The sequence below is a fragment of the Euprymna scolopes genome, chromosome 3, assembly GCF_053919585.1.
Source record: "Euprymna scolopes isolate OS-2025 chromosome 3, ASM5391958v1, whole genome shotgun sequence".
NCBI classification, from domain to species: Eukaryota; Metazoa; Mollusca; class Cephalopoda; order Sepiida; family Sepiolidae; genus Euprymna; species Euprymna scolopes.
In genome coordinates, this window is record NC_136484.1 from 193,990,679 (window position 1) to 193,998,017 (window position 7,339).

The following is a 7,339-nucleotide window of genomic DNA, read 5'->3' on the forward strand; positions in this document are numbered from 1 at the left end:
TTGGCCATACCAAAAACTTTTAAAAATGTACTCGATGCCTTTTTGCTAAAAGTTCAACATTATAAAGTGAGGATCAAGGGTAACTCGTGACAGACTGAGAACTTAAATGCTTTTTACTTAACAACATTTCATTAGGACATCTAAATATTAATTTACTTGTCCGTATGTCCAGTGTCACAAAAAAACACCATCGCAAATATTAATGAGAAACGAATTACCTCCCTTTATAGTCGCTCTTTATCAGTTAAAAATCATTAAAACCATTTCCTTTCCAAAAATTTTTTCCAAAAATAAGAAAAAACATGGCTGTCTGTTTACGGCTTTTAATTGGCTATTTTATTTTATAATTTAAAAAAAAGTTATGTTGAGAAAAGACTGTCAGTTTTTTTTTATTTAAAATTAAAAAAAAATGTGCAAGTGTTGCATTATAATTTATATTAAAATTTATTCAGAAAAAAAATGTGTTGTGTATTAAATTTTCATTGAAAAGGATCTAAATTTTTTAAATCAATTCTTTTTAACTTTAAAAAGTTTAAAAAAGAATTTACTAAAAAACATTGTTTTAAATTCATTGTTATTTGTTTTATCTTATTTTTTTCATTTTATTTATAATGTGTTTAAAAAAATTTCAACTACCGTGGAATTTCCAAGGGTTCTGCTAGTTTGTTATAAATATCTACCATATTTTAAACCAAAAGGACAACAACCGATGTAGAAACTACGATTTATTAAATGTTATTCTTCATTGTATTATTAACTAGCAAAACCGTGTCCAACTGTGTCCCAGGAAAATTGACTAACGTAATAAACTTATCTTATGCTTTTGAATTTTTGAGATGAGGAATTATTTGGATTCTTCAGACTACTGTTTTCACTTTGAGTGCTATTTTCACAATATTTTGATCAATGTAACCGCCAACCTTCTTCAGGTGTATCTTGTCGAACTTGGGAATCTTTCTGTTGAACTCGGGAATCGGCAGAGAATTTTGAATGGAAGCCTTTATTTATTTATTTTTTTTTTTTTACAAGGAGGTCACCACTTATCAAGGCCCGGAAGCCACTCAGGGATAAGGGTTATTGCATGTACAGTACGTTGTACGTTAGTGTTAAGATTTCATAAAGTATCTACTTAAGGGGGCGGTTCATTAGGAATTTGTTTACGTTGGATTTGAAGACATCCAAGTTGTAGTCAGGTGGGAAACAGGCAGACAGAACAGAGTTCCACTGGCGTGCTGTTCTAAGAAAGAAGCTGTGTTTATGGAATCTACGTTTTGATTTAGGCACAGATAGAGAGTGGGGGAAATTTTTGACAGTGGCTTCAGCCAGACGGGTGTTTTTCGTAAAAGACTGGCGAGGGGGGACCAGAGATTGGAGCTCAGACGAGCACTTGCCATGGAAATAACGGTAAAACAAAGACAGGCTCGCAACGTCTCTTCTGTGGGAGAGAGGTTGAAGGGAAGAGAAAAGGGCATCCCCCACTAAACCACAAAGTCTATTTTGTACTCTGTCAAGGCAGGATAGGCTGTTTTTAGCAGCTCCTGCCCAGATATGGCAGCAGTATTCCATCCTTGGACGTACTTAGCTTTTATATAGATAGAGAATTGCATCAGTAGTGAGATATCTTCTGGAGCGGTAGAAGGAACCCACCATCTTTCCAGCGACCTTGGCAACAGACTTGATGTACGTGTTCCATTTCAGATCAGGAGTAAAGGTCAAACCCAGAAGCTTGTCAAAACATTGAGCTTCCTCTAGGCGAGAGCAATCCATCACAATTGATGCCAGATGGGGATCAGAGCGTTCATGGTGTAAAGATAGGAGCTTGGTTTTAGATGCATTAAAGGTAACCAGCCACATCTTCCCCCACTGAACCACGCGCTCGAGATCAGAGGAGAGAGAATCAGAGAGAACTTTGTCATTTGCAGCCTTTGATGTGTTGCTGTAGATGGTCGTGTCATCAGCATAGATGTCAACGAATGATTTAAGTATGTGTTTAGGGAGATCATTGATGTAGATCAGGAAGAGAGTTGGGCCCAGGATTGACCCCTGAGGGACTCCAGCATTAATACTGCAGGCCTCCGATTTTTGTCCATCGACCACTACTCTTATGAGCCTATTAGAGAGAAATGATTTAATGATTATCTGATCCACAGGGATAGCATGCTCTTGTTCTGTCAGACATGACTGAGTAGAAGTCTTATGTAATTCAAAATTGTATTTTTGAGAGTCACCTACACTGAAGATTGAACCTTCAACTTCCAGAAGAGTGTAACTGACAACTGAATTTTACACCACGAAATTCCATGCAGATTATCAAGTTCAACAGAAAGATTCACAAGTTTGACATAATGCACTTAAATAACAGTGGAGAGCACATCGAGTGAAACGTTATAAAAATAACACTCAAGTAGTTCAAAGAAAATCTAAATAATACGAATAATAAATTTATAGAATTATATTTGAATTATTTATCATTTGGTGAAAATAAAATTATTTTTTGCTTAAAAGAAGTATCAATAAGCGAGAGGAATGCATACAAAACAGAAAACTATACTGGCCAATAAAATAGGGGATAAATTCATTCTACTTCATATATCAGGTTAATCAATTGATAAATTCCATTTCTAAATTTTGCCACTTTTCATGGCAAAAAAGTTGAGAGAATATAAGATCTTGTGTATCATAACGAGTTTTGTCAAAGCATGAGACATTAAAGATGTAGAAAGCTTTGTCAAACGACAGAATGCCCCCCCCCCAACCACCCATCGGATCGTTAATGAAATTCACAATCCTTTCTACAATCCAACGATAATCCCTGGCTTTCTCGGCATCTGACATTAATGTTGATTTCTTCAACTTTCGGCCCTCGGGCAATTCTTGTCTTTTCCTTAATGTCCACTGCAAATGCCAACACAGAATGAATTCACCATTCAAAAGAAATTGGCTCCACATGACAAAACCACTTGATTCATGGTCATCAACTTTAGGATGCATACATTCTAACCAAACACCACCTTTATCTCCAGTACACGAGATCTCCATAAAACTTTTACTTCTAATTGAAATGCTCCAATGGTGGAATATATCTGACAAACAATTATACAAAACTGTCTCCATAGAATGAGGTATGAATTTGAAAACGAAAAGTTGAAATGATTTGGATACGAGGGGCGTGCAATAAGTAATGCTCCTGACCCACTTCCCATAGCAGTAGAGCAACGAAACTTGGCACAGTTATTAGTCTTTCTCTACATAGGAACCACCAAGAGTTATGCATTTCTCCCATCGTTTGATGCAGCTCTGGAGATCGTTTTTGTAGAACACCCCAGACGTGACTTCAGAAATCAAGGCTGCATCATCTGGGAAACGCTTTCCTTTCAAAAACAACTTCATGGCTGGGAAGAGGTGAAAGTCAGAGGGTGCAAGGTCAAGAGAGTAGGGAGGATGGGGTAGGATTTCATAACCATACGCCCGTGCTTCTGACCTGGCCACATGCGAGTTGTGGATATGCAAATGGTCATGAATGATAGTTTCCACAGACCCTGTACTAATCTTGACATCTTGGGCTATTTGGCGAATAGTAATGCGCCGATCTTCCAAAATAGCAGCCTCAACTTGACGGACAGATGCCTCATCAATGGCAGAAGGGGGTAACCAGGTATGGGAGCTGTTTCCACAGACTTCCGGCCATGTTTGAATTCACGATGCCAGCGTTTAACAAGGTCATATGATGGGGCATTATCACCATACGTTTCTTTCATTTCATCAAAAGTCTCCTGTGGTGTGCGTCCTTTCAAATATAAAAACCGGATCACTGCTCGACATTCAACAGGCTCCATTTCACACCTGACTCAGTTCAAACACCTGTAAAACAGAAACCACAATTAGTTCAGAGGTGTAATTTGCCACATAACCCGTAGAGATATAAATCATTGCACATGCAAAATTTCAGCTAGATCAGACAACTGGAAGTGGGTAAGGCGCATTACTTATTGCACGCCCCTCGTATGCTAGCCTATTTCCAACCTGTAGAAAGTAGTGTGACAATTTTTAAGATAAAATTATTACATTGTGAGCTGTAGATTAATGATTTAGTAGTTTAAGAAAAGTTTCACTTAAATTAATCTAATTAGAGTCAAGTAAGGCTTTATGCTAAGCTTAATCTATAATTAACAATAACGATTACTAAGAATTGATACTAGTCAAAAAAAAAAAAAAAAATTAAATTAATTATATCATTCTCTTGAGTTTATTAAATAGGATTGATATGAAAAAATTTCTGGGTCTGTACATACCACAGTGATTAGTTTTAAAAATATTAATGGAAACAAATTTTAAATCAACTGAAATTTTAATGTTCACTTTGTGTAGACTTCTTGGATCTTGAGCAAAATAAAACGAAAATTTTTCGTTTAATATTCATACCTACATTTGTTTTTAATTATTAGTCACTGCGGTTTCATAAGTTTTATTCATTTTAAGTCTTTAAGGTTTCATGGTTGAGAAGTTTTTGTATCTTGGGATATCTTGTGGTTTTAGGGATGTTTGGGGGGATTTTAGAAATATTTTAGGATTTGATCATTAGGCTAATCTTTTAGAATTAAGAGAAATAGATAGGAACATAAAAATTAATAAATATATATAAGGCAATCAAGCTTCACAGAATATTCTGCGTTTCAGCCTCATAAGAATTCGTCAGGCTTATGCAAAACGTTGTGGTTATCGTGCATTTTTATACACGCACATGGTATTGAATTTTATATATATATATATATATATATATATATATATATATATATATATATATATAGATAGATAGATAGATAGATAGATAGATAAACGAAATAAAATAAATAATCAGTAAATAATAATTCATTAGATATTAACAGTAAATAATTATGTTTGTTAAGAGGAGATTGGGTTAGGGTTAAATTTTAGGCAGTAATAATTATCCTTTTACCTTATTTCGAATGTGGATTAATTACATTTAATGGAAGGGTTTGGATAAAAACATGTAAAAAATAATTCAGCCTAGTTGTATGTCTTATATGATTTAGGAGTAGAATTTCCCATGTAAGGCGATAACGCCAGGAAAAATGGAGTTAGCTAACTTGTTTTGTCATTTTAATGGGACTAGATCATGAATAGTAAACTAATAATTTTTTTGTTTTTGTTAATTAAATGATAAATGATTTAATATTATAGGATGAGAATTGATAGGACTATCTAAAGCAAACATTAATAGGAATAAATGTGTATTGTTAATAGTTGGGTGTGTTATGTGGGTGATTTTAGTTTCATAAATTAAGAACTTTTGATTCTGACTAAATTAAAGGTGTTTTTTTATTATTATTATTATTATTATTATTATTATTATTATTATTATTATTATTATTATTATTATTATTATGTGAATAGCATTTTCTACAGTTTGTGAATAACTTCTTTTAATTTGAATATAAATATTAAATACTGTCTCCGCTTAGGTTTGAATTCAACTGTTTTTTTTTTTTAATTTTGTTTTTTTTTTATTGGAAAGTTTACCTATCTACACTATAGTAAGTGTTTTTGTTCTTAGGACTTCCATTTCCTTTTATTACAATTTTTCATTCGATGAAAAAATAATCTCCTCATCTTTTTTTATTTTTTTACGAGGAACACATAGCTGTTTCTGATTAGTTCTTTGGTGGGCTTCCACTATTCCACGAAACACATGTAAGACGTACTACATAAACATATGAATAAAATGCTATGAGTGTGAAATAAATATATCTTCTGGTTTTGGAACAATAAATAACGATATATATATATATATATATATATATATATATATATATATATATATATATATATATATATACACACACACCCCGTGCCAGAATTATATGCAAATCGATATTTTTGTTCTGACTCCGATAGTTTTCAATGAAAATTTATGAAATTTAGTACTTATATGACAACACTAATACAAGCGCAGATCTAAAATTTTAAGCTAATCTGCACAGTTCATATCTTATATAATTGCCATTTTTATTGACAAGAGCAAAAAGCCTTTAGTCCATTGAAGATGTCAAACTTTCGATTTCATCTGATAAGATGTCTTTGGCAGCAGTCAGAATAGCATTCCAGAGACCATCCTTGGAGTTGTACTGCCTTCGTCCGGAGTAAATATTTTGTTCCAAGATGCTTCACAGATTTTCGATGGGATTTAAATCTGGGGAACAGGCTGGCCATCGCATTATTTTTCCATGTCTGGCAAAAACTTTCTCCAAATATTCATTGGCTATCCGTGCAGAATCAGACGGTGCATTATCATGCATGAATACCATCTTTTTTCGGGTGCCAAATTCTTCTTCTTGTGCCAGGGTTCCAAGTGTTCCTTAATGAAGTCAATGTAGAGTTTGACGGTAATTTTCCTTCCATCTGCGACTCTGAATGGTCCTACCAGCTCATAGCCAATGATTACAGCCTAAAACATCCTTGTTGACGCCTGATCCTTTGGAGACGTAGACCCTCATTATGGTACCATCCTCCCCTCCACCAGGATCACTCGACACTCATCAGTGAACAAAACAGTTTGAAAATTTACCTTCATGTGATCTCTTGCACACTCCATCCTCTTTTTCTTGTGAATATCCTTCAATTGAGGGCGGACCTCTGGCTTTCCAAATTTTGCAATCGTCCGCAGGATACGGCAATGAGTTGATTTGGGCACATCAGGAACGCCAGCTTTTTCAAGAACTTGTTTGCTAGTTTCAAGTGGGTTACAGCGAACTTCTCTCTTGATCTTGCTCATTGTTCGATGTGACAGATATGATTTCTTACGAATTTTCACTTTGTCAGAATGCCCGTTGCAAAGTTGAGGGTTAGTACAAAATTTTTGGATTGTACGATGATCACGGCGTAATTCTTTGGCAATTTCTAAGGTGGAAATCTTATTATGGAACCTTTGAACAATTTTAGACTTCTCAGCTTAACTTAAAGCACCTTTACGTCTCCTCTTGCATATAAAGTTGGCACGCTGAAAAAACTGCAAGTCACCAAAATGGCTGCCGTTTGTTCGCTATTGCGCAGATCAGCTTAAAATTTTATAATTTTATATCTCCGCATGCGTTAGTGTTGTCGTATAACATGCGAAGTTTCACGAATTCACATTGAAAACTATCGGAGTTAGAACAAAAATATCAATTTGCATATAATTCTGGCACGAGGTATATATATATATATATATATATATATATATATATATATATATATATATATATATATATATATATATATATACTAGCATGGGTGCCCAGCGTTGCCCGGATGTTTGGAGGTGTATGCTGAGCAAAAAAAA

At 34.4% G+C, this 7,339-nt stretch overlaps 1 long non-coding RNA gene across 1 annotated transcript in view; it reads right to left on the reverse strand.

Moving 5' to 3' along the window:
* Positions 1-7,339, reverse strand: part of LOC145260459 (uncharacterized) — a 186,520-nt gene that overhangs the window by 22,945 nt on the left and 156,236 nt on the right. The gene's annotated exons all lie outside the window — the stretch shown is intronic.